Genomic DNA, 27480 nt, shown 5'->3' with positions numbered 1-27480 from the left:
AATTTTCTTTCCTTTTCTTTTCTTTTTTCTTTTTTACCTCTAGTAAACTGGTGTCTGATAAGAAAGAAAAAACTGGGAAAAACACAGGTAAGGACATGCACAGAAACACAGAGGTATAACACGCTGCAACAAGCATTCTCGGGGACTGGTGAGCCCTTGGTTAGGGCTGGGGTGCAGTGTCTGGGTAAGTGGCAAGACAAGAAGCTGTAAGTGGGGGAGTGGTCAGAAAGGACGGAAGGGGGAAACCTCAACTGTTCGGGAGTTGAATTAAAGGTTGTAACCACTGGTCCTGATTATAAATAGGAGGCAAGAGATTAAAAAAGGAAAATCTACCAACTTTTGGTTTGGCCATGCAAAATATTACTAATTACAGCCATATGTACAAACTGGGCCATGAACTAAAATACATTTACTTTAAGGATTTTATATATAGTCAGGGCACTCAACAATTGGTTGTTAAAGGAATGCAGGAATGCTTACCAGGAATGCCAAATCACCAAGCATCAGTGATACGTCAAATCCAATTACAATACAAAACCATAGTCTTTCCTCAAGCAAGCTAGCTCGCTGCTCAGGTGCTTCTGTTAAGAAAGAAATAGCTGATAGTTTGTAGAGAAATCTATGAAGAACTAATGTGCTCTTGCTCCTTTCACAGTGAAGCTAAAAGCCTCAGGAGTATTGATGGAGCTGAAATTTCCAAGGTTCACAGTAGTTATGGGCCAATCAAACAGCACCACTGATAGGACTTCTCAGTGTAGACCGAGGGACAACAGACCTTCGAAAGACAGAAGGATTGTGCCCAGATAACCAGCCCTGGCCCAGAACCACATTTTCATACCTGATTAAATTTAGCGACTCCATAAGCCTGTCATACCTATTACACTTTTCCTTTACACCCAATATCAACTTTTAGTTATAAACATATTGTTTCATTTATTCTGGCATGTGTTTGTGTGTCTTCTACTTAGCTGGAAATCCCATGAAGGCAGTGACCATGTTCCTTTTGCTAACTCTCTATCCACCCAGGTGCTTGGCATGGCGCTTGGCATAAGGCAGGTGTTCACAAAGATTTGTTGAGTAATGAATTCTTCAATCAAACAAACAAAACCTGTTCTTAGGATTAACTCATTTTTATTATCATATAACTATAATTATTATTATCATCTCTCCAACTATGGAATATGTTCTGAAAAAAATACTTCTTAACTTATCTCAACCTCCTTTTGCATTAGGAAGCATAGAATATTACAGTTTAAAGGAACTTTGGTACCATGTAGTTCGATGCCCTCACTGTCACCCTGAGAGTTTGAGGCCTCTATAAAATCTTTGGTAAAAAGACCTTTGCTTCCAATTCCTCCTAATTTTTAGATAAGTTCTGCCCTGGCTTCTGGTCCCAGCGATGCAAAAATTAATGTACCAAGACAGGTCTGACCAGAGTCCCCAGTTTTAATGGACTCTATTCCTAGAAAATTACTGATCCAACCAAAATGTCATGCTATATATTCCTTTATTATTTATATACTCAACTACTTCTAGAAAGGAAATTGAGGGGCTGGTAATAAAAAATTTAAAAAAAAAAAAAAAAAAAAACAGGCCCAGAAAACTTCAGCTGCCAATCAATTAAAAAGTGGATATGAAAAAACCAAAACCAAACCAAACCTTATTGAAGAACTTAGGAAACAACTTCATTTGAGCACCAGACCTAGCTCTGAGTTTCCTAGCAGTTGAGGTAGAAAAGAAAATGTGACGTTCCCAAGATCTCATAAAAAGGAAACAAATCAGTTCTTTGGATAAGAAAATATTCTTCCTAAGTCTGGATTTAAGAGGCCCGTTATAAAGCAAGGGTCAGTGATTTCAAGAGTTATTTTACAAAAAGCGTAGGTGCATAACTTTTTTTATACAGCCTCATTAAAAATAGAGGAAATACACTCTATAGTGAGTTTCAATCTGGGATCTAGGCAATCATCTCCAGTATGCACAAAAACTCCTTTCTAGAATTGGAAGATTTTTTTTTTTTACTTTTTAAACCAATAATTTACATTACTGTAGGTACGAAGGCAAAAAAACAAAGCGGCATTGGTTTGCTAAAGTTATTTAGGGAAATCCGTGATCTCAATTTTTTAAAACATGCCATGCAATAAATCAAAAGTTTTGGATATTCCTGGGTCAACAAGCAACTTGTTAAAGGATAAAATCTAAACAGAGCTATCAGTTTAATAAAAGGCTAAAAGAGAGGGGTTTGATTCAATCACATTGCATTTAAACTAAAGATAAATATAAAATAAATTAATGTACTGTTGTTTAATAAACTCTCCCCCCAAATTTTAAAACTGGGATAAATGAGATACCTGTTCAGAAAGATATCTACTGAGCATGCTCATGATAAAACTTCACACACAATAAAGTACTGTGAAACACACAGCTGTATCTGACAAAGCAACCTTTCAAAACAGATGTGTCATATGATGTTTCAAAGCTCAACTTTTTTTTTTAGTTTGTCACATTCAATCAAAGCAATTTTTCTTTTCCTGAAATCTGTGTGTTATTCTGGGGAAAACTTTTCTTTGGTGTTTTTCCACTCTGGATCAACTAGCTCCTCTCTTTTCCTCTCAAGTAAACCTTCGGAAACCACTCTGCCAGAAGGAATTCACCTTTTCTCACGTGGAGACAAGTTCTAGTACTTTCAAATGGTCAGTTTGAAAATAAAATCCTTTGCATGCCAGTTCCTAAAACAAAAAGGGCTTTGTTTCAAGATCTGCACAGAAAAATATATCGAAACTACACTAATCCATTATTTACAGTAATAATTAATTCCTTCTTTCAGTATTTTATATCATTCTCCCTCCCTTCTTCCCACCTACTGCAACTGGCCCAAAAAACCACCTGACTGCCACACAATCAATGCCTCATTAATTAGCACTGACTAGCAATGAGATAGCCCACATAAGCAAATCTTCCAAACAACTAAGGCTTCACTCCTTTTCAAGAAAGTGACTTCTGTCATTTCTAAGGTAAGTCTACCTAAAACATACTACATACATAATTACTTCATGGCCATCGTATATATTTTGAGCATCCTAAATATCACTTATTAATTCTTTTTTTTTGAGGACATAGGGTCATCATTATGATACTAATTACAGTTTATTAAACTTGGTTTGGGATTTTAGTTTTTATCTCTACATTAAATGGTCCCATATTTCTCTGTTTTATAGTTCTGCTTATACTTTCTATACTTCTATTTTCTCAACTCTGGCTGCAAGCCTGTGTCTCTGCCTCAAGCCCATGACATGCCTTCTTTGATACTCAATTGTAAGCCAACAAGCTCTGGATGAGGGCCATCCCACCTCCAGTGTAACTTATATGGGCTTTTGACAGCTATCTTCCTTGTAACTCACCAAACATTTTGGCTTCCTTCATGTGCTCCAGACACACAAACCTGGTGTAAAATTGACCATGTATAATAATGTGAGTGACAATATTAGCAACAATATTAGAGACACTGTCCACACTAATCTAATTTGAATGGCAAGCATCAAAGAAACCGAAGCTTACACACTAAGGGTGAACTGTTGGGAATTTAGTTCACACAACCACTGTGCTAGAAGCCCTATTCTCCTAGTGCTCTAGGGCTTCAAGCATTTTTGAAATTTTATCTTTTCAAGAAGAGGTGAAAGCAAATATACAATTAGGTTTCGTGTATATATGTAAAGTTCTCATGATACCTCCTCCTCTTTTTAGTTTTCAGGATGAAGAGATATTCAAACTGCACATCCCCAATTAATTACAATTTTAGCATCATTTTCACATTCACCGTTCTCAATGGAACGTGTAACTACTATTCCTTTCATCTTCACTCTCCCCTCAATGCTAGCAGACACCGTCAGGAAGATCAGACACTCCCACCAGTGGTCCCTATTCCCAGTCAGTACAAATGATCCACGGTATGAATACAGCACAGGGCAGGCTATGTGCTGGCCAGTGCCATTTCACAAAGAAAACACACAACAAAGCCACTCAAAAAGCCCCTGTACAGGACAGTGATACCATCCTGCGGCTTTCTAAAATCAAGTCATGACATGACTCATCCTCGCCTTCTCATGTTAGTTTGAGTTACGGATCAGAATGAACTCCTTGCAAACCATGATTATGTATGGAAAGGCATATAATGAGGATTACTGCAGTTTCAGACTCAGGGAGGCTCACTTTTTTAAGTTTTTTTCCTGAAATGAAATACAGTTTCTTTGCTCCCAGAGATAACTCATAATTTATCCTCAATTTCAACCTTTTTTACTGTGAAAAGTATAGGAAGTTGCAGGGAAACAATGAATGGAAGTGGCCTTTTTATCAAACAAGAACAGGAAACTTTCAGTAGTTTATGGTAAAACCACATATTTGAGCCAAAGAGAAAAATTAAACTAAGCTCTTTTAGCATAACTTTTCATCCTCTCCCATCCAAAACATATAGGAACATGCAAAACTGATACCCATGACACAAATCTCGACACCAAGCAAAAATTAACATTTACAGACTTCAAAAACATATTTCCCCAAAATTACTTAATGAGCCTCTTCAAACAGGCCTACACCTACTTCTTCTATTATTGGATGGCCAAAATGAATCATAGTAAAACTTTGGAATATTAAAGACAATAAGTGAGGAAATTCCAGAAAATATAAAAACTATTTCAGGGAGCCAAAACAGAACTATATTTATTTTTCTATCCTAATGCATAGAAATGAATAAACCAGCAAATAAAACGGGCACTCACAAAAGTAAACATATATCTGGCTGCAGTTCTATAACATAATGTCTTCCAAATTTACCCCCTCCTCCATACTAGAGAAATGATTTCCTTAAACAAAAGTAACCCCCAGCACCACCCCACAAACTCTGAAAACCTCTGACATACTGTGACAAATTTTAAAACAGGTATTTTTTTTCTTTTCAATTTTTTTAAATTGAAGTATAGTTGATTTACAATGTTGTGTTAGTTTCAGGTGTATAGCAAAGTTATTCAGTTATATGTATATTCATTCATTCTTTTTCAGATTCTTTTCCCCTTATAGGTTATTACAAAATATTGAGGTTAGTTCCCTGTGCTATACAGTAGGTCCTTGTTGGTTATCTATTTTATATATAGTAGTGTGTATATTGTTACTCCCAAACTGCTAAAAACAGGTATTTTTAAATCCACGACATCTAACATGGCAACTGACACACTATAGATGCTCCATGTATGTTACAGAAAGGAACGGTTCACATTTAATTCTCATTCACTTTAGTCTTAGTCCAACCCGGTCTGGGCTATGGCTCCAATTCAACTAATAACATTTCACTTCACTGAACCTCAGTGTTCTCATCTTCAAAATAAGGATAGGGGACTTCTCTGGTGGTCCAGTGGTTAAGACTTCGCCTTCCAATGCAGGGGTTGTGGGTTCGATCCCTGGTCAGGGAGCTAAGATCCCACATGCCTCGTGGCCAAAAGACCAAAACATTAAAAAATTTTTAAAAAAGCAATATTGTAACAAATTCAATAAAGATTTAAAAAATGGTCCACATTTAAAAAAAAAACCTTAAAAAAATAAGATAAAATAAGGATATTACTTGTCCTAGCTAATCCTCAGGGTTGTTAGGAAAACAATGAAAAGGTTTTTGGTTTTTTTTAATTAAATCAGGAAATGCTATACAAATATAAAGAAATTACTAATAAACATAAGAAAAATCAACAGGAATGAACCACTTTTTTCCCTACCATCCTACCTTCTCCCATCAGAAAAGAAGCTCATAACATACCACATGGACCACAGAAACACAGAAGAAGGTCGAACTTGGATTTAGAAGACTTGGGTTCTACACCAAGCTCTGCCACTAACGAGTTTCTTGACCTGGGCCACCTCACTTGGTTTCCTCCCTGGGAAACTGGGGCTAATACTACCTGTCTTGCCAAAATGAACTAACATAATGGGTAGCAAAGGATTCTATAAGCTTATAATTCTTTAAGAATTCTATAATTCTTATAAAGTGAGATATCTATATAATAGATTAATGAATTGGATTTGCTTAACAAAGAGTTTGGACTTTAATAGCTTTGTTATAAAATCCATTGACAAGCAAAGAAGCTGGCTGTGATAAGACCCTTCCTAAACACCTGAAGACAGAAGGCTAAGCAAAGACAGAGGAGTGGAGAAGCCTAAACAGTGGTAACTCATGTACTTATTACATAAAGAAATGGGGGCTTTAGAAATTGGAGCTTAGACCAAGGAACTGGATTAGGACCCCACTGAGTCCACTTCAACTTGTGAATTAAAATATTGGGTCAAATTTTCTCCATTACTGGTTAAGACAGAGGTGGGCAAACCCTAATTCTACATATGGATGCCCAGCATTCCAGAATAAACAGCAGCACCTGCAGAAAGCAATAGAAAGAGAATAAGAGGAGAAAATAGATCAACAAACTACAAAAGGTTGGTCGCTTGGTAATTAAAAAGAAAAAAGAAAAGAAAAGAACGTATCTCAAAGTTCAACTCAAGGCTGAAGTCCTACCAAAAAACTACTGGAGGGACTTCCCTGGTGGTGCAGTGGTTAAGAATCTGCCTGCCAATGCAGGGGACACAGGTTCGAGCCCTGGTCCGGGAAGATGTCACAGAGCAACTAAGCCTGTGTGCCACAACTACCGAGCCTGCTGAGCCTGTGCTCTAGAGCCCGCGAGCCACAACTACTGAGCCCCCGTGCCTAGAGCCCATGCTCGGCCACAAGAGAAGCCACCATGATGAGAAGCCCATGCACTGCAATGAAGAGTAGCCCCCGCTCGCCACAACTAGAGAAAGCCCGTGCGCTGCAAGGAAGACCCAACACAGCCAAAAATTAAATAAATAAATAAATACATTTATTTAAACAAACAAACAAAAAAAACTACTGGAGGCCAAAGTCTACATGTACATAATACTTTAAATCTGAGGCTGATCTTTGAGAACATATTTAACAAAGATTATCAAACATCAATTTTTCTTTCTTTCTATTCATTTCTCTCAATTATTTTTCATACCTAACCCTTGAGCTTCACTTACCAATCCTGCTTTCTCAACTGCAAAAAGAAAATACATATATATGTGAACTTAACAGTGTATGACATATTCTTTTATATCCTTTTTTTTTTTTTGGCTATTTTGCTTTTGTCATTGAGTGAACAGCAAACATCCATACAACTAACGGCCAACAACATGGGCTGGTGCACAGCGGTGGTGTTGGAATCACTTCTGACAGTGATGAGACAGTGTCGGATTCTTTCTGGACTCCCAAATGTTCACTTAAACTGAGCACACCACCTGTTTCAGTTGTGGGGTCTCTTCATCTTTATGGGATTGTATTTTGAAAATCACTAGAAACCGTGGTTCCCATCTATTGGCTGCAACTGAAACTTTAGACTCACGCTATGAGCGTTAACATTCAAATACAACTTCACCTGGTGTGAGCACATCAAAAGCAAAATGAAGCACTAAGAAATTTAATTACATGCATTCTTTTATATCCCTTTATATGAGCAGAAAAAAAGTAATTATTTTACTTTTTTCCCCTAAATTTATACCAGATTTCAACTAAATTACAATTATTTTCAATTATGCCCATATAATGGATACTCTTATTAAAGACAATATCTTCATATTGCCACATATGAATCCATCTAATCCCTGATTACCTGATCATTTATCATCTTTGCAACACCACATCTGACAATCAAACTGGCCGTAAGTAGTGGGCATTACTGACCTCACTAAGTACTCAAAAACCCAGTATACAACAATAACTCTAGTTATGTATTTGCTTTAAAATAAGAATAATAAGAGAGGTGGGAGGAGGGGAAATGGGATGAAGATAAAAGGTACAAACTTCCAGTTATAAGATAAATAAGAACTAGGATGTAATGTATAACGATTAGTATACTGGGTTGGCCAAAAAGTTCGTTCGGTTTTAAGTAAAAATAAAAGATATATTTTTCATTTTCACCAAGAACTTTATTGAACATATTCATTAACTGAATGAACTTTTTGACCAACCCAATAATTAACACTGTTGTATGTTATATGTGAAAGTTGTTAAGAGGGTATATCCTAAGAGTTCTCAACACAAGGAGAAAAATTCTTTTTCTTTTACTTTGTATCTTAGATGATGGATGTTCACTAAACTTATTGTGGTAATCATTTCATGATATATGTAAGTCAAATTATTATGCCGTACACCTTATACTTACACAGTGCCGTATGTCAATTATATCTCAATAAAATTGGAAGGGAAGAAAAAGTGCCATCTATTAAAGTGAAAAAATAAACAGAACAATAACTTTTCACTCTTAGGCTTTGGACTCTGCCTCTGGCCTAAGCAGAAAAAGCTACCATGAGGCCTAATTCCAATTAATATTACTATGCTCAGGCAAATCCTAACCATCTGACAATATTTTTACAAACAAAGCATCACGAAGAACATATTGTTCAAAAGGCATGGAAACTGTGCTCTTTCCATGGTCCATATTTGACAGTCAGAAGAGGATTTCAGATATTAATACAGTGTAATAAATGAGATGCAATCCCCTCTTCATGACAAGGTCATTTGCAAAAGAACACTCTGACCTTGAGAGAGTTCTCAGAGGTTTAGACAAATAGGAACTGCAAGAAGTTTTTTTGTTTGTTTGTTTTCAAATACCGCCTGTTTTAAATCACCCCCTTGATTTTTTAGTCGGAAAGGATGCAAATGTCTGAGTTACTATCGTCCCCTTCCTCCCACTGCTTTTAATGGCCTATAAAGCAATCCCTGAAGACACCAAACTTAAACTGCCCTGGCCTTGCCAGGACAAATGTTGGCCCATATATTCCAGCAAGGCCATGAGTATTCTGAAGGTCAAACAAAATATGGATTATTTCCAACCATAAAGGAAGTCTGTGCTTTCTGGAAGGTGGCCCCCAGCTTAGCCTTGACTTAGTGTGCTATGAGGCAAGTAAACGAAGGACTGGAAACAGCCTTCACTTTTAATCAGTACTTTCTGAAGGATGCTACTGATAATAGGGAAAAAATGTGAATGTACTTGATGTTCACATCTTCTTCTGTCTTGGCTTTTCTCCTTTTACAGACGCATATACAGATGTTTGAAATAATACTTCACTAACAAACCTTTCAACTTAAACTACACTACGTAAATTTGGATTTCTGCGCCATTCATGAAAAAGGCTTGACACATCACTTAGGTTTTTTTCCCCTCTTTACCAAATAAGTTTCCACAAGCCCATCCTATAGTAAATAGTAACCTAGTGATAAAGATGTTAAAATAAGAAAATAATAAAAAGGGGGTGAAAATAATTTTTAAAAAAAGAAAGAGGGGAGAAAGCCTTTTGATGTCTACTTTTTATAAAGGGCTAAAATCCTATTTGTTTTCAAGCACTAAGGTCTAAGACCAGTGGCAGTTGGCATGCCTGGCCACAAACATAATCCTCTCTTTCTTTCTTTGGCACACTGAAACAAAAAGAAATTTCAACCGTCTTTTTTGCAGAGGAGGAAACTGAGGACTAGAGAAATTAAGACAGTTTAACTTGATGGTCAGCACATACCAAAACAGAGCCCCACTTTCTTCTGCAGCCTGGTCATCCAAAAGGCCTCATGCTTCCCCAGCTCTGGCAATCAATCTTCCCTCCCCATCTCTAAACGCCCACCTGGCCTTTAAAGCCCACCTCAATGGTATTCACTGCCTCTAAGAAGCCTCTTTCAGCTAGACATAGGCATGCCCTTTCCTCCGAATTCCTGCAGCAGGCTGGTTCTTCCTTCACGGGCATGCACCGTAGCAGCAAGCTTCAACGCTGAGCATTTCTTCATGATTCCCCCAGCATCTAAGCATATTCAAGTCACACAACATGTTTTCTGATTGATCTAACCCTCCACAGCACCTAGATAGGGCCTTGAACATAACCAGCATTCAATAAATATTTGTTCAATGGAATTATTTGGGGCTTCCCTGGTGGCGCAGTGGTTGAGAATCCGCCTGCCAATGCAGGGGACACGGGTTCGAGCCCTGGTCCGGGAAGATCCCACGTGTCGCGGAGCAACTAAGCCCGTGCACCACAACTACTGAGCCTGCGCTCTAGAGCCTGTGAGCCACAACTACTGAGCCCGCATGCCACAACTACTGAAGCTCATGCGCCTAAAGCCTGTGCTGCACAACAAGAGAAGCCACCAAAACGAGAAGCCCGCACACCACAACAAAGAGTAGCCCCGCTCGCTGCAACTAGAGAAAGCCTGTGCGCAGCAACGAAGACTGAACGCCGCCAAAAATAAAATCAAAAAAAAAATTTTAATGGAATTATTTGATTAATGAATAAAAGTGACATTTCCAAGATTCCACAGCAAGCGGTCAGCAGAAATAAAACTAGTACGTCATGATAACCAAATACAGCTTGTACCACACCACCATGAAAATCCATGACTGCGTGTGTACTTACGTGTGCAGTGAGGTGTTTACTATGTGGTGTGCGCACATACGTGAGTCTTCACAACCAAGCAAAGAACAGTGAGATTTTTCACCATTGGTTCAGTTTTGATTTTTTTTATAAGTGTCCCCACAGTCCTGGCTGCTATCTGATATTTTCACTCTTCACTAGTAGGATTTTTAAAACCAGATCATTTCCTCTTTTTCCTTGGTTTTTTTTTTTTGGAAAGTTTAGGACAGCGGGAAAACTGCTGAGCTGAGATACAAAGTAAAGCTGACTCTGCACATGCCTCATTGTTTTCTATTTTCATTCCAGCACAGTTGTGGCTGGAAACCAGTGTTCAGGATTCCCGGTGGACCCACGTCCTCGGTGTTTCAAAACATTACACTTTATACACTACTCAGAGAGGTGTTTCCTCATATATATCATGTCTCTTTAGGGAAGTAACCAAAATATATGTTTGAGGAAAGGAGGGGGAGAAGTGGACCAAGGGAGTATTCAGAGATGTAATTCCACATACACAAGTGGGAGCTTTGGTGAGTGTGTTTTGGAGGTGGGAGGCTGAATGTAAACATTGACTACATTTGTGCTTTTCGCTTGTATACACATACTGCATCACCACATGCTTGAGTACACTTCCGTTAAAAATGCTGACTCATTCATTATAAGAATGTTATTTACTCTGCTATGGGTTTGTGTTCTGTTGTGTTGTGTTTTGTTTTCAGGTTTTCTAAGCTTTCTTCCTCGAACACATGTGATGACGTATTCTCAAATTTTTTTTTACTGCCAACAGGATCGATGGATGCAAATCATTTTGCCAGAGAGCAGAAGTGATTCCCCTTACCCAAACTGCTCAAATTCCGCCTCTAGGAGAAAAGGCTGCTCACATGTACTTCAGGGGACTTAACAGCGTCCAGGAAGAGCTTGAAACAACCCTTAAATCCTGACCATCACCCCACTCCATGGCGCCTGTAAAAGGGGCCACTTCTCAAAGGGCCAAGCCATCCCACGGGTTGAAAATAACCCTTTGATCTATATAGAAATTAAAACTCAAAGGAAGCTGAGACAATTCATCCACTGAGGGCCGTTCTCCCGTTGGGAGAGGGCCTCCAGGAGCCGGCTGCATCTAAGCACGCAGCCTTTCCTGGTGGTGATTTATTTTTCTCAGCATGATATTAAATCCACAGTTTACAATAGCAGGACACTGCTGTCAGGGCACCAAGGCCTCTCACTGTCGCCACTACCACAACCTCCTGAAGTCATGAATCTCACTTCCAAGCCTGATGACAGGAGCAGAGGCTTCCAGGCCACCCTGACCCCCAACCTAGAGGATACCCTCTCTTCCTTTCTCTCCTCATGCTACAACTCCATTATTTCAAAGACGTTTTACCTTCTACAGTTTTTCTTCTTAAAGGCTCGTAGAAGGAAATGGACCAGCTTCAGAACAATGGGGAAAGAGACACTGAATTGGTAATCAGAAGATGAGGTTCAAATTTTGAACCAGCTTCTTAGAAGCCATGTCACATTACACAAGTCACAATCTTTCCAAGTCTTAGTTTCAGAAAATGGTAAATAGTAGCACATTTTTCTTGGGATTATTAAAAGATTTAAATGAGATAATACATAAGAAAGTACCTACCACATATTACGTACTTACTAACCTTTTACCTATAAAACAATGATAATGCTCAATTAATACTTTTCAAAGGGTGTGATCATTCAATAATAAAGGCCAATAGGAACATTTTTGAACCTGTTACAACCTTCTCAGATAGGATTGGTTAGTGCCCAACATCCCTGTAAAGGTATTACACCATAACTGTAATTACACCTTACCAATTACAATTGGTATAATTGTAAATATACCAACTGTATTACACCATAACTTTACAGCGTTAACCGTAAAGGTATTACAGTGTTACATGCATAGGTGTTAACTGCCATAGTATTTACAATAGAGAAATACTAGAAATGCTGTAAACATTCATGCGGGTACATCTGTACCATGAAATACACTTGCTGCAGTTAAAATAGTCTATTAGTACTGACAAAAATGGCATGTTGTTAATGGCATGTTGTTAAGCCTCTATAAAAATTGTAAACAAAATATGTAAAGAATGATACAATTTATTAACTTCCTAAAACAATGTATATGTCTACATGTGTACAGAAAAAAGATTAAGCACATAATTCTAACTAAAATAGTTCTTACCTAAGGTGGGGATGGTGCTAGAGTGGGGTCGGGGAGACGAATGGGAACTGTGACTTTGCTCTCTGTCTTTCCACATTATTTAACCCCTTTACCACGCAAATGTATTTTAAGCATTACTTGTATAATGAAGATAAACAATTGTATTTGTATAATTAAAAACTAAGAACATATACCATACTTTATCATACAAATAACTCTGATTAAAGCCAATGCTGGTTGATTACTTTTCTGCTCTTGATGTCTCTATTTTGTGACAGCATCATAAGTGGTTCAAAAAAACCACCACCCAATGTCTAAGAAGCAGAGAACCCTAGTCTACTCCACCTGTGTGACAACAGCCTCTCCTCTACTTGAGGACTTTGGCCTGATTTCCTCCTTCTCTGTGGTCAGTGACCCTGCAGACCTAGGGTCTTGCCTGGGCTCAGAAGGATGCTATACTGAAAAGATCTGACTTTGACTCCTAGCTCTGCTGTGTACCATCTGAGACTTTGCCTGAGTTTTCTCATTTGTAAAATGGGGACGTATCTACACTTTGTAGGGCTGTCACAGGGATTATATGACACACACTAAGTGCTCAACGAATGGCAGCTTTTATCATGACTATTATTAACCAGGTAACTCTATGGGTCTCAAGATCAATTCTCATCTGTTAAACAAGAGCCTGATACCTGATTATTTTGAAAGCTCTAATATTCTATGAACATGTGCTAAAAAAGAAAAGTGGACAAGTACATGCTAAAAAGTGCAGCCAGGTGGCTGGGACCAAAGACAACCTCCCAGGCAGAGCCTTGGCAATGGTGGGACTTGTGTGACCATTACCGCACAGGGTAAGAGGAAAAGAGGATACAAGAAGGCTTTTTTCTCCAGTCTAGAAGACTCAGAATTTGGAAAGGTAATAGACAGACAGACAGACACATTCATATTCTTCTATTGCCAAATGGAAAATATCCCCTAGTGTCTGCGGTAGACTGGGAATAGCAAAGCATTACAAAATAGAGGATCTTAGTGTGACCTTCCCAAACACAGCCTTCATTTTCCAGCCTCTCAATCTTTTGAACAGAAGTTCAAGTCAAATCACTTTAGAACCAATGTATAATAATACCTCTGTACATCTAAACCTATCTTTTGATGCTTAGCGGAAATTCCACCTCCCTTATTAACCTTCCCAAATTCTCCCCATTAAAAGTCATCTCTCAAAAAAAAAAGTCATCTCTCTCTTTGAATTCACATAGACTCTGTTCTTCAACTTTATCAGTTTCTACTATACATTGCAGTTCTTTGCATGCCTGTTTCAACTCCTATACAGGGCTGTAAACTCCCTTATAAGCCGAATAATGTTTAATTCAGTCACCCATTCACAAACATTTACTGAGCACCTAGCTAGATGATAAGTATCCCCCATCTTGGGGATACAGAAATAATAACACATTCTCCATTTTCAAGGAGCTCACAGTCTAATGAGAAAGATGGACAAGTGAACAATTTCAATGACCAAGGGGCAACAGGAGCACAAAGGAGCAGCCTCTTCAAATCCATCTCAAGGAAGGGGACATGAAGGGGTCAGAAAAGACTTCCTAGCAGGTGGTGTCTGTTAATTCTTGGGCTCTTCTTTTTTTTTTTTTTTTTTTTCTTGGAGGATCTTAGTTCCCTGACCAGGGATCGAACCTGTGCCCCCTGCAATGGAAGCATGAAGTCTTAACCACTGGACTGCCAGGGAAGTCCCTCAGTTAATTCTTAAGAATTAGTTGAAGTTACCTAAACAAAAAGGATAGGAAAGGATAAATCTGTATTAAAATCAATATAAGTACATCTACTTGGAGAACTAGGTGGTAGTTTCTTACAAAGTTAAGCATACAGTTACCATGAGACCAAGCAATTGCACTCATAGGTATATATCCAAGAACAATGAGAACATATGTGCACCAAAAAGACATGTTTGCAAATGTCCATAACCACTTTTTTCATAGTATTCAAAGGGACCAACACAAATGTCCATCAACAGGTGAATGAATAAACAAATTGGGGTATATCCATTCAATGGATATGCTCAGCATCAAAAAACAACAAACGACTGATATACACAATAACCTGGTTGTTAACTCTCAAAAACATTCCGCTGAGCAAAAGGAGCCAGACTCAAAAGAGTACATGAAATTCTGGAACAGGCAAAAGTAATCCATAGTGACAGAGTGCAGGGCTTCCCTGGTGGCGCAGTGGTTGAGAGTCCGCCTGCTGATTCAGGGGACGCGGGTTCGTGCCCCGGTCCGGGAGGATCCCACATGCCGCGGAGCGGCTGGGCCCGTGAGCCATGGCCACTGGGCCTGCGCGTCCAGAGCCTGTGCTCCACAACGGGAGAGGCCACAGCAGTGAGAGGCCGCGTACCGCAAAAACAAAAACAAAAACATAGTGAGAGAATGCAGATCAGTCAGAGCCTGGGACTGGGGATACTGACTACAAAGGGGCATAAGAGAATTGGGATGGTGGGGGATGGAGAATAGGACAATATCTACATCTTTTATATCTTGATAGCAGTGGTAGTTACAAAGATATACACGTTATCAAAATTCATCAAACTGTACCCTTAAAATGTGTGCCTTTTAATCTATGTAAATATACTCCCATAACACTGATTTTAAATATATATTTATATATTTAAGAATACAAACTCTAAAAAAATTAAATTAAATAAATAAAATCAAATTAAAAAGAACACAGACTTGGAGCCAGACTGCTAGCTCTATGACTTACTGGCTGTGTAAGAATTACCCAGTATCATTACTAGTATTAGCATTAGCATTAGTATTCATATTCCAGGCACAAGGAAGAGCACAAGCAAAGGTCTAGAGGTAGGAAACAACACAGTAGTGTGGGGACTACAAAATAATTTAGTGTGCTTGGAATATGAATTAAGAGAAAAATACATGGACCACCTAGAGGGGTGGGATAGGGAGGGTGGGAGGAAGGGAGATGCAAGAGGGAAGAGATATGGGAACATATGTATATGTATAACTGATTCACTTTGTTATAAAGCAGAGACTAACACACCATTGTAAAGCAATTATACTCCAATAAAGATGTTAAAAAAAAAAAGAAAAGAAAAATACATGAAAGAGATGAGGCCAGAAAGATGGAAAGGGTCAAAAGTTACTCAATGTCTTTTTACCTAACAGAGAGCTTCCGCCACATCCAATTGTTTATTTTTTTTTTAATCCATGAACATGTAACGAGATACCACTTGACACCCACTGGGATGGTTATAATCAAAAAGCAGATAATAACAACGGTTGGCAAGGATGTGGAGAAACTGGAACCCTCAAATGTTGCTGCTGGGAATGTAAAATAGCACAACACTTTGGAAAACAGTTCGGCAGTTCCTCAAAAGCTTGAACATAGAGTTACCATATGATCCAGCTATTCCTAAGTATATATATACCCAAGAGAAATAAAAACATACGTCCACACAACTTGTACACGAATGTCCACAGCAGCATTATTCATAACAGCCAACAACTTGAAACAACACAAATGTCCATCATCTGACAGAAAAAAAAATTTACCTCAGTAAAAGCCTTCCCTATTAAAACAGATGAACACAGTGCCCTTTATTGACTCAAGCAAGGACCACATTTCACAAAGGGAAGGTTCCTGTCCCTTCCCCTCAATCACTTCCTGTGGTGCCAATGTGGAAAAAGCCCTGGGCTTCTAGGGCAGGTAAACTGCTTGGAACAGGGACCAGGCAGGTGTGATGTAAAGCGGCGAGCTAATGGCTGACACCTGATGTGAAGCATCATAGCAATAATCACAACAACAGAAGCAGTGGGGCATGTATGGACTAGCGATTACAACATGGAATGGTACTAAGTTTCTATTCTCAGCATGTGTCACTGACTTACTGACAAGACAGTTAAACACAAAAAAAGGTCCATTATCACTGGTAACTGGGACAGAGTTCCTGGGCTAGAAGGAATAAGAAAACTCCAGCAGTAATCCCCAAACCTCCTGTTTCTCAACAGTTTCAATTTCCTTCTCCAAACCTTTGCTAAAACTGCTATTACCAAAGTAAACTAATTTAAGTCAACTTCCGCTTCCTTTCCCTGGTGTGAAGGCACCAAAGGATGGGCAGGAAGAGACACACAAGATCCCAATTATCCTCCTCTTCTTAAGGCTTCTTTGTATGCTTGCTGCATGAGATCATTCATTAACTAATAATAAGTTACTCGTTGTGATAACACAGCCCCTGGCACACAGTAGGCATCTGATAAATGTTTACTGACTAACTAGGAGAACACATCTGAGTGCTGGAAAAAGAGGAACAAAGCCTTGACTCTTCCAGGTTCTTTTTAGCCAACCGGTTAACAACAATAATAATACATGTCATCAAAAAGCTGAAAAGAGCTGGTTCTGCAGCTAAGGCTGCTGTTACTCACTGCTCACTGAATGAATAAATCTATTCAGTTTCTCTGACCCCCATCCAGAATACAGGTGAGTTATGACCAGCGCAGGCATTGACTCCCAGCTAACTTGTTATTAACCTCACCGGCTAACTGTGAATAGATAATAGAGAAACCTGTTCAGCTTCAGACTGTCCAGAACATCATTTTAGTTCATGGCTTCATCCAGTCCAGGGTACTGGCTTTTCAGCTCACCCTGAGGTCTGCTTTTCAAAGCCTGACAGCACCAGCACAGGACATCCTCTAACAAACCCCTTCCTTATCCTTTCCCCAAGGAACATGAATGTCATGATAGTTACAGAACAAACCTGGAAAAGTTTCCTTCTTCCCCTGATTACAATTACTCAGAGTGAAACACAGGATTTACCTGTGCCAATATTCACGCCCATGAAAAACTCTCAAAAATAACCAATCAACCAGTCTATTTTAGCTTCACTGACCAGCCAGAGGAAACTCACATTTCACACAGGTATCTCAGCCGAGACAGCTCAGAAACATCAGCTCCACAGCCCAGTGTACAAATGTTCAGCACTGACATGAATGAAAACTAACAGGATGCTTGTGGTTATACTTTAACTTAAATCCTCAGTTAAAGGAAAACTACCACTGACTTGGTTTGATTTATCAACATAAGGAATTACCATCCGCAAACAGCGGCAGCCGTTCAGTAACTGCCCGGGCCTGACTGCGGAAGGAGCAAGGGCTTAGCTTTACTCCCTTCCCCGCAGGCAAGGGTCCCTCTCGATGGGTTGCCTTCATGAGGGGTAGGAGCTGTTCAAACCCCAGAACATGCGGCCCAAGTTAGGGGTAAAAGGCTGCTGGGGCAGAGGCGGACCTGAATTCTTCTGGGAAGGAGCTCTGGTTCAAGCCCATGTTCTTCTCACTGCAGCCAAAACCTGTAGCATCCCCTCTGCGGGTCCCTCTCCCCCTTTATCCCCAACTCCTTGACATCTGATCAGATCAAGAAGAGCAGGTACGTCCGACCTCAAGGCCTCCTCAATGCAGCAAACGGGTGTTTCAAAATTTAAAGCTAAAACGGACTTACATGGATGTGGAGGAAGCCCTCTTTCTTTGAACGTACATCATGTTTCTAAGCACCTCTGCTCTGTTGGCGAACCATCAATGCCAGCCCTCTCAAGCTCCCCAACTCTCCCTCCTCCACCTCAGCCGTGGCCCAAACAGACCCTCACAATGACGAAGCACGGTGTGGGGAAGGGAGCTCTGCCACGGCATCAGAAGACCCACGCACTGGCTCTGGCTTTGCCAAACTAGCCACGTGAACTTTAGCCTTGGCTTACATACCTTTAAAATAAGGGAGTGTGGTTTGATGATTTCTACAGGCCCTTCTAGCTCCATATCTATCTGTACTTCAGTGAAGTACCCCAGGGAACATCTAAGTGAGACCAAAGGACACATATGCTGGACGGGTCCAGCCATGGAATCATAAAAGCTAAGAAGGCTAGAAGCACCCAGAACATAGCAGTCCTCTCCAAAGAAGCTCCAGTTTCAGAGTTCTCAAAGACATCCATGGGTTCACCATTTCCCAAGGAGAGTTATAACTACTAAGGGTGCTTTGGACACTGTGAAAGCCAGGACTCAAAGATGACAAACTCCAACCTCAGTTTTTCCAGACAACGGTCCATTCCAAAGGTGCAGACCCAAAAATAGCTTTCCAGTTTACGTAAAGGCAGGATCTAAAATAAGCTTTTCAAAAAGTCAGATCCTTGGTACTAAACACTGCTTCCTTCTAAACCCACAGCTAGAGGCCTGGCCAGTGCAATGCAAGGATGAGCTCAGAAAACTGCCCAGACCAGTTCCAGGGTCTTAGCCTCAGTCTTCCTCTAGCATAACCGAGAAAAGCTCACTCTGGCATGGTTCTGCTTGGTAAGGGAGGATAATTAGGCAGTGAAGCCATGGCTCATGTCTCTCCAGGGCAGAACGCTTCCCTGGCTACTTTTGTTTGGTTCATCTTTGTTTTGGTTTAGCCCTGGCAATCTGGCAGGCGATGTATTTCCAGGGGGAGCTCTGTCCATGGTGTGGATGCCCCAGGCTTGAGGTCCTCATTCATTTTCATAAACAGAGCCCAGTTGCCACAGTGACTGGTGCTAGGAGCAGCTGCTAAATAAGAGAGGTCACCCAGAGCTTTCTTTGGGTTCTACAGTCTGGGGCTATCTGTTCCTATGCCTCTGTGAACAGAGGGTCAACGGGAGCTGCTGTCACGCCAGCCAGTATTTCAGACAGGAGTCTGGGCCCTGAGCGGGAACGGCCAAGCACGCTGCTAAATACAAATGGGATTTTGGGTGAGGCCCAGACCCACCTGACAGATCTCCGGGCGGAGGCACACGCAGAGTAAAGGGCATGAAGAATGGCGACTTCCTCCCTGCTGCTCCCACAGTCCCCAGAGCTGTGAAAGGGGGCAGGGCAGACCTCAGGGCAAAGGGAAGGATCTTGGAAAAGTGAATGTGGAGTTGCGAAGTGATGCTTCTGAATCACACGTGCCAATCAGATGCTTTCTCCCTTCCCCACGAGGGTGGGCCACCGCTCCCCCCACACCCCGACCCTCACAGCAGGACACACACTCTACTTCCCACCTGGCACACACAGGTCAAAAAACTTGTGGACTGGAGTCCCAAAGGTCTTTCTAAGTTGGAAACCAACACTATTGTGTTTCCACCTTCCCAAAGCAACCCTGTCCAAAGGCCACAAGATCTGCTTGACCAGTAACACACGCAGAGCAGGTGTGAGGCACAACCTGTGTCTAGAAACACGTGTGCTCCTGCCCACCTCTCTGGGAGTTGTCCATTTGCTAAGATCAGTCAATAATTGTCTTTTACTCTGCAAAGTAGAGCTCTGTCCTCGAGGTAGATATTTTCAGATTAAAAACAGATATAAAAAATAGTCTACTCTTTAAGCAAGGCCTTCTTGGCCTTTACAAAACCAAGTCACCTTGGCTGGGCCCCAAGGAAGCTATAGAATAGAAATGGACATAAACCTCACTTAACATCTTTCAGATCCATTCCCATGTTAACGACATGGAAGTAATAAACATTCTTTGGTCCCTGTGCCAGTTCGAGAGGCAAGAGATCATTTAAAACTTAAACAAATGAAGGCTTACCTTTCCCAGAAACACATGCTTCTGTCTTTATCAACCATGAGCCAATTAGACTGCTACAAGGAGAGGAAAATGGAATGAAAGTTCCCTAACTCGTCAGTGTAACTCAAAGGGAAACCTGAAAATTTGGATCAAACATTCTTTGCAAACAGACTCCAAATGTTTTACACATAGAATATTTTTGTGTTATTCCCACCCCTGTAGTTTACTACAGGCCAGAGGAAACCTAAACAGTTAAGAAGTTTGTCCTTAGGCAAACAGTTCAATAATTTAGACTTCAAAGACTCGATATTAACCTCTGTTTACACAAAGTAATGTGTTTCCTTTGCCTGCTGAACATCAAAATACTTCACAATTAATTACCTCTATTTTTTAAAAAACCTAGATCCTGTTAAATATAATGCCAATATATTTTAAGGAAAAAAAAAAGCATGTTCAAAATCTACTCCATTCTCTGCATAAACAAAGTGATAATTAAGATACAAGATCTATGGAATTTGATTAATGTAGACAATTATTTTTTAAAACTTTTCCCTTCAAAACTTTTCTCCTTCGGGACTTCCCTGGCGGTCCAGTGGTTAGGACTCCACACTCACTGCCGAGGGTGCAGGTTCAATCCCTGGCTGGGGAACTAAGATCCCACAGGCTGTGTAACATGGCCCAAAAAAATTTCTCCTTGAATTGTCTATTTTTTTTTCCATTTTGCCTATGAACAAATGGAATAGAGTCTTTTTTTTATCCCCTTACTTAGAAATTCTACAAAGTTAAAATTCCAAGTAAAGGTATAGCTTAGAAAATTCAAAGTTATTTCATTTTCTAACTAGTCAGTACTTAAACTTCTTTTCCTCAGAGCATTCCTGGCTCATGATTAAGGAAGCACCCTAGGAATTAACTCCACACCCCTGCAGAGAAACATGTAAATGAGAGCACAGTGAGTGGCCCTAAGTGCAAATAACTTTGCAAATACTAAGGTCACCATGGAAACAAATAATCAATACTCCTTTGAATTTGTATAGAGATTTTAAATCTCCAAAGCTCTTTTATCTATTTTCCACTGAATTACCTTCAAAATATCCACCTTTGACAACAATGATATTACTATCTTTGGGTTGTTTACAATGTCCCACGCTCTCTTCTAAGCACTTTATATGTGTTTATGTATTTATTCCTTACAACAACCTTGAGATACAGTTCTATTATCTCCATTTTACAGATGAAAAATCTGAGGTAGAATGATGTTAAGTAACTCACTCAAAGTCACAAAAGTTACTGACTTCATAAGTTATAGACTTAGTCAAATAACTAAGCCAAGACCAGCATACAAGGGAGGGTAGGACCTGGGCTAGAACGCAGGAACCAGCCTTCTGGTTCCAAAATCAAAGGGTGTTTCTTCCCAGAGAAGATGACAAATCAAGATATCCCAAGGAATATGCCAATGAGTTTTGACCTAAATATATATCTTCAAGCTACAGAAAACTCAGCTACTAGCACGTTAAAGAGAGATACACCAAAAAAAAAAGAGGCTCAGATTTCAACTAATGTCATTTTAATTTTACATATATTTTATACAACCTCAGATAGTCTTTGCAAATTACCTAAGAAAAATCTTTAAAGCCTTCAGAAAAAAGGAACCATTTAGACATTATATGTTGGAATTTTCACTACATTTTTCTTCTACATTGTAATGTTTTGATGGCTTTTTACCATTCATGTGTCTGGCAAACTTGTTTCATTAGCACTCAGAGTACAGCTAAGTTCATATAACATTGCCCAGGCTACAGTCTGAAGCTGCTATCCAGCTGGGCTGATTTAAAAACCCAAAACTCATAGCATGGTATACCTCTGGCTTTGATAATATCAGAAACCTCTATTTTCTTTCTAGAAAATCCTCACATATCAAAACAGAAAAGATACTTTTTTTCTGAACATATTTGAAAGTTGCAAATAATAATAACAGATACTTTTCTCAATCCTATCCTCTGACAGGTTCTCCTTCAGCTCAAGACCCAAAGAATGGGGCCATGACATAAAAGTGAACGTGACATTTATTTATTTAAATTGAAAATATATTCACATTTAAGTGTTCAATCTTTGCTTCCATCATTTGAATATTGAGCACCTACTATATTCCAAGTTCTTGTAGCTGCTAGAGATACAGCAGTGAACAAAGTAAGCAGTTTCTCTTCTGCTTTCGTGAAGCTTCCATTCTACGTAAAAGAAATAGACAAAAAATTTTTAACTATGGAAGATCAGGTTTTTAAAACACAAAGAAGCTCCACCTCCAGGAAAGGACATGCACAACAATGCATGGGGGTGTTTTGGACAAGGGGGGCCCAGAGATCCAGGCACTGCCTTTCCCCTCTCTGGTTTATAGCCCCACCACAGGCTTAATGATACAAATTTCTATGCCAAATGTGTTCCCAACTAGCTCAGGGCAACTCCATCTACAAATAGCAGCCTTACTTCTTTTACCAACAGGCAGCAAAGTCCATTGAGCCCCTCAACTTTGAATTATACTATCTGGTCACTTCTAGACAACCATGAATTATCCAGAATCCATTTGTTTCACGGTCGCTATTCAGATGGGTTATTTGTTAGCCAAATTCTATGCAGCTCTACTGCACAAAGCTTGGTGCTGAGAGTGGAGGCGGATTGCACAACACAAGGAAGAATTTCCCGAGAGTCAGAGATATTTTAAATTCAAGCAAAGGCTGGGGGCTCAGTCAACAGGATATTAGAAAGGTGATTTATGTATCAAGCTGAGTTGGACCAGGTAATCTCTAAGGATCCTTAAAATACCAGCAACATACCACAAATCTAGAGCTGTAGTGTGCCCTATGAATGTAAAATCTTTCCAGATGTAACTTTTCCTAAAACATTACTTGAGGATAATGTCACTAATGAGTTAAAAAATCAGATGTCATGAAGAGATAAGGAACCAAAAATATACCATGTATTAACTAAGCAATAATTTTAGAAGCACACAAATACTAAAAGCTACAGCCTTCTTATTGGTGCTTAATAAATGCCAGCCAGTGTTTTGAGCACTTGAAGCATATTATCTCATTAAATCTTCAAAACAACCCAGTGAGATGGATACTATTATTAGCTCCATTTTACAGATGAACACTGAAGCAAACAAGGCTACACAGCTGCTTAATGGCAGACCTGGGATTTGAACCCAGGCAGCTGGTTCTCAAGTCTGTGCTGTGAAGCACCGTGCTCTGCTAAACTGTCTTGTTGGGAGCTGGGGAGCATTTTTCTCTTAGACTGAGTGACATGAATATCCTAAAATAGTTAACTACTTAAAGAAACCTTTCAAATTTGATAAGTGAAACCTTTTTGATATAAGATAATCATAAATTTCTGTTCTAGATATAATATATACTAAATTTACCTCATCATAATAAGGTAAATTATTATTATTATTACTACTAAATTGTAGAAGTGCTCAGAAAGTTAGTTCAGGTTCCAAGTCTTATTTCCAAGTAGTAGCTTAAACACTAGAAGAATCTGGCTCAAAATCAGTTACAAAATTTTCCTATGACAGTGTAACAAACACACTCTGCATTGGATATTTATATTTCTGTTAAACATCAGAGATGCCCAAATTGGTGGTTATGACAGAGCTGGCCCTCAATTGTGGCAGTTTCCATTACAAAATCCACTTTACAGGAATGCAGGATCCTGTTTAAAAACTGATTTAGACTTATTCTTAATATGACAATTTACTATTGGCTTCTCTTTCCCTTTTGTTTCCTCATCTTAAAAAACTATGTCATCAAGTCTCCTTCCATTTAAACTAAAAAAGGAAAAGTGTTAGTTTCAAAGCTTGGGATTCTCTCTTTTTTTTTTTTTTTTAATTTATTTATTTTTGGCTGCATTGGGTCCTTGTTGCTGAACGGGGTCTCTCTCCAGCTGCAGCAAGAGAAGGCCACTCCCGGCTGCGGTGCGCGGGCCTCTCACTGTGGCTGCCTCCCCCGCTGCAGAACACGGGCTCTAAGTGAGCACGCTTCAGGAGTTGTGGCACGGGTTCTCAGCAGCCGAGGCTCACAGGCTCCAGAGCACAGGTTCAGCAGTTGTGACGCACGGGCCCAGTTGCTCCTCGGCATGTGGGATCCTCCTAGACCAGGGCTCGAACCTGTGTCCTCTGCATTGGCAGACGGATTCCTAACCACTGTGCCACCAGGGAAGCCCAGCTTGGGATTATCAATACATTCCACCTGGCATTTTTCTACGTCTATATTTATAAATATCAATGATGTCCAAAGAGTCTTAATCATATTTTTTAAAAACCAAAGTACCAAAGTAACTAATTAATTTCATGAAGATGATCAGTAAGTATAAAATGGATATACAACTTGAGCCTGCTTCAATATAGGTATCAGTGGTATATTAAGAACCCCTAAACAAATAAAAATAATTTATGCAAATACTTATATATATTCACACAAAATAAGCTTACACATACACGGAGAAAGAATATTATAGCAAAAAACTTCTAGGAGGGGCTTCCCTGGTGGCGCAGTGGTTGAGAGTCCGCCTGCCGATGCAGGGGACACGGGTTCGTGCCCCGGTCCGGGAAGATCCCACATGCCGTGGAGCGGCTGGGCCTGTGAGCCATGGCCTCTGAGCCTGTGTGTCTGGAACCTGTGCTCTGCAACGGGAGAGGCCACAGCAGTGAGAGGCCTGCGTACAGCAAAAAAAAAAAAAAAAAAAAAAAAAAACTTCTAGGAAACCATGCACTTCTTTGTGATATACATAAACTGACAAAAATATTCAGCAATAACTTAAATTTTTCGTCATTATAGTAAAATTTAGTATAATTAAAACTATAATTTTCTGAAGGTGACGATGAAAAAAATAATTTTACAGGCCCAAAAAGTCAGAACAAGGTTCTCACAAATATTACTGTGTCACATCCTCCACATGAGATCTTCATCTTTAACCTTGTGAATATCTAGAAATTACCTATGTTGCTGCATAATGTCCATGCTACCAGCATGGCTTCTTTGACAGCCACAGTGATTTGGAGTCATAGTTTGGGAGTTGAAAGAAACTTGGAGATCCCTAGGCCAATCTCCCTCATCTGACAGGTGAGGGGATTGATGACAGAGATGCTAAGTAAGTGACTTCCCTCAGGGTCATGTCTCCTTTGAATCTTCATTTGGGCCAGAAGACAAGATCCGCTAGGGACTCTCCACCCCTACACCAAGATAGCTCCTCTTTAGTATTCAGTAAACAGGAATTTTGAAACTTTTTGGTCTTAGGATTCATTTATGCTTTACAATTACTGAGCACTCCAGAGACTTTGTTGATATGAGTTCTATCTATCAAGATTTACCAAAACAGAAATTAAAACAGCAATTTTTAAAATATTTATTAATTCATTTAAAACCAATAATAATAAACCCATTGCATGTGAACACAAATAGTATATTTAGGAAAAAACAACTATTTTCCAAAATAAAACATGATTTAGAGCAGAAGCAAAAAGAACTACAATCCTGCAGCCTGTGGAACAAAAACCACATTCAGAGAAAGACAGACAAGATGAAAAGGCAGAGGGCTATGTACCAGATGAAGAAGCAAGATAAAACCCCAGAAAAACAACTAAATGAAGTGGAGATAGGAAACCTTCCACAAAGAGAATTCAGAATAATGATAGTGAAGATGATCAAGGACCTCAAAAAAAAAAAATGGAGGCAAAGATCGAGAAGATGCAAGAAATGTTTAACAAAGATCTAGAAGAATTAAAGAACAAACAACAGAGATGAACAACACAATAACTGAAATGAAAAATACACTAGAAGGAATAATAGCAGAGTAACTGAAGCAGAAGAATGGATAAGTGACCTGGAAGACAGAATGGTGGAATTCACTGCTGCGGAATAGATTAAAGAAAAGAGAATGAAAAGAAATGAAGACAGCCTAAGAGACCTCTGGGACAACATTAAACGCAACAACATTCGCATTATAGGGGTCCCAGAAGGATAAGAGAGAGATAAAGGACACGAGAAAATATTTGAAGAGATTATAGTTGAAAACTTCCCTAACGGGGGGAAAGGAAATAACCACCCAAGTCCAGGAAGTGCAGAGAGCCCCATACAGGATAAACCCAAAGAGAAACACGCCAAGACATAGTAGTCTAATTGGCAAAAATTGAAGACAAAGAAAAATTACTGAAAGCAGCAAGGGAAAAATGACAACATACAAGGGAGCTCCCATAAGGTTAACAGCTGATTTCTCAGCAGAAACTCTACAAGCCAGAGGAGGTGGCATGATATACTTAAAGTGATGAAAAGGAAGAACTTAAAACCAAGATTACTCTACCAAGCAAAGATCACAACCAAGATTACTCTACCAAGCAAAGATCTCATTCAGATTTGATGGAGAAATCAAAAGCTTTACAGACAAGCAAAAGCTAAGAGAATTCAGCACCACCAAACCAGCTCTACAACAAATGCTAAAGGAATTTCTCTAAGTGGGAAACACAAGAGAAGAAAAGGACCTACAAAAACAAACCCAAAACAATTAAGAAAATGGTAATAAGAACATACATATCAATAATTACCTTAAACGTGAATGGATTAAATGCTCCAACCAAAAGACACAGGCTTGATGAATGGATACAAAAACAAGACCCATATATATGCTGTCTACAAGAGACCCACTTCAGACCTAGGGACACATACAGACTGAAAGTGAGGGGATGGAAAAAGATATTCCATGCAAATGGAAATCAAAAGAAAGCTGGAATAGCAATACTCATATCAGATAAAATAGATTTTAAAATAAAGAATGTTACAAGAGACAAGGAAGGACACTACATAATGATCAAGGGATCAATCCAAGAAGAAGATATAACAATTATAAATATATATGCACCCAACACAGGAGCACCTCAATACATAAGGCAACTGCTATCAGTTATAAAAGAGGAAATTGACAGTAACACAACAATAGTGGGGGACTTTAACACCTCACTTACACCAATGGACAGATCATCCAAACAGCAAATTAATAAGGAAACACAAGCTTTAAATGACACAATAGACCAGATAGATTTAATTGATATTTATAGCACATTCCATTCAAAAACAGCAGATAACTTTCTTCTCAAGTGTGCATGGAACATTCTCCAGGGTAGATCACATCTTGCATCACAAATCAAGTCTCAGTAAATTTAAGAAAACTGAAATCATATCAAGCATCTTTTCTGACCACAACAC

General features: G+C 39.4%; 1 protein-coding gene across 13 annotated transcripts in view; it reads right to left on the bottom strand.

Annotated features, from left to right (window-relative positions):
* TGFBR3 (transforming growth factor beta receptor 3) overlaps window positions 1-27480 on the bottom strand; it is a 205649-nt gene that overhangs the window by 126559 nt on the left and 51610 nt on the right. The window contains exon 4 of one of the 13 annotated variants that reach the window (XM_049714224.1): window positions 481-581. The exons of the other annotated variants lie outside the window; for them this stretch is intronic. The gene's annotated coding sequence lies outside the window, so the exon portion shown is untranslated. The remainder of the gene's footprint in view (window positions 1-480; window positions 582-27480) is intronic. 13 annotated transcript variants of the gene reach the window in all.

Source organism: Orcinus orca, chromosome 1 (genome assembly GCF_937001465.1).
Source record: "Orcinus orca chromosome 1, mOrcOrc1.1, whole genome shotgun sequence".
Lineage (NCBI taxonomy): Eukaryota > Metazoa > Chordata > Mammalia > Artiodactyla > Delphinidae > Orcinus > Orcinus orca.
This window is presented reverse-complemented; position numbering and strand designations above follow the sequence as displayed.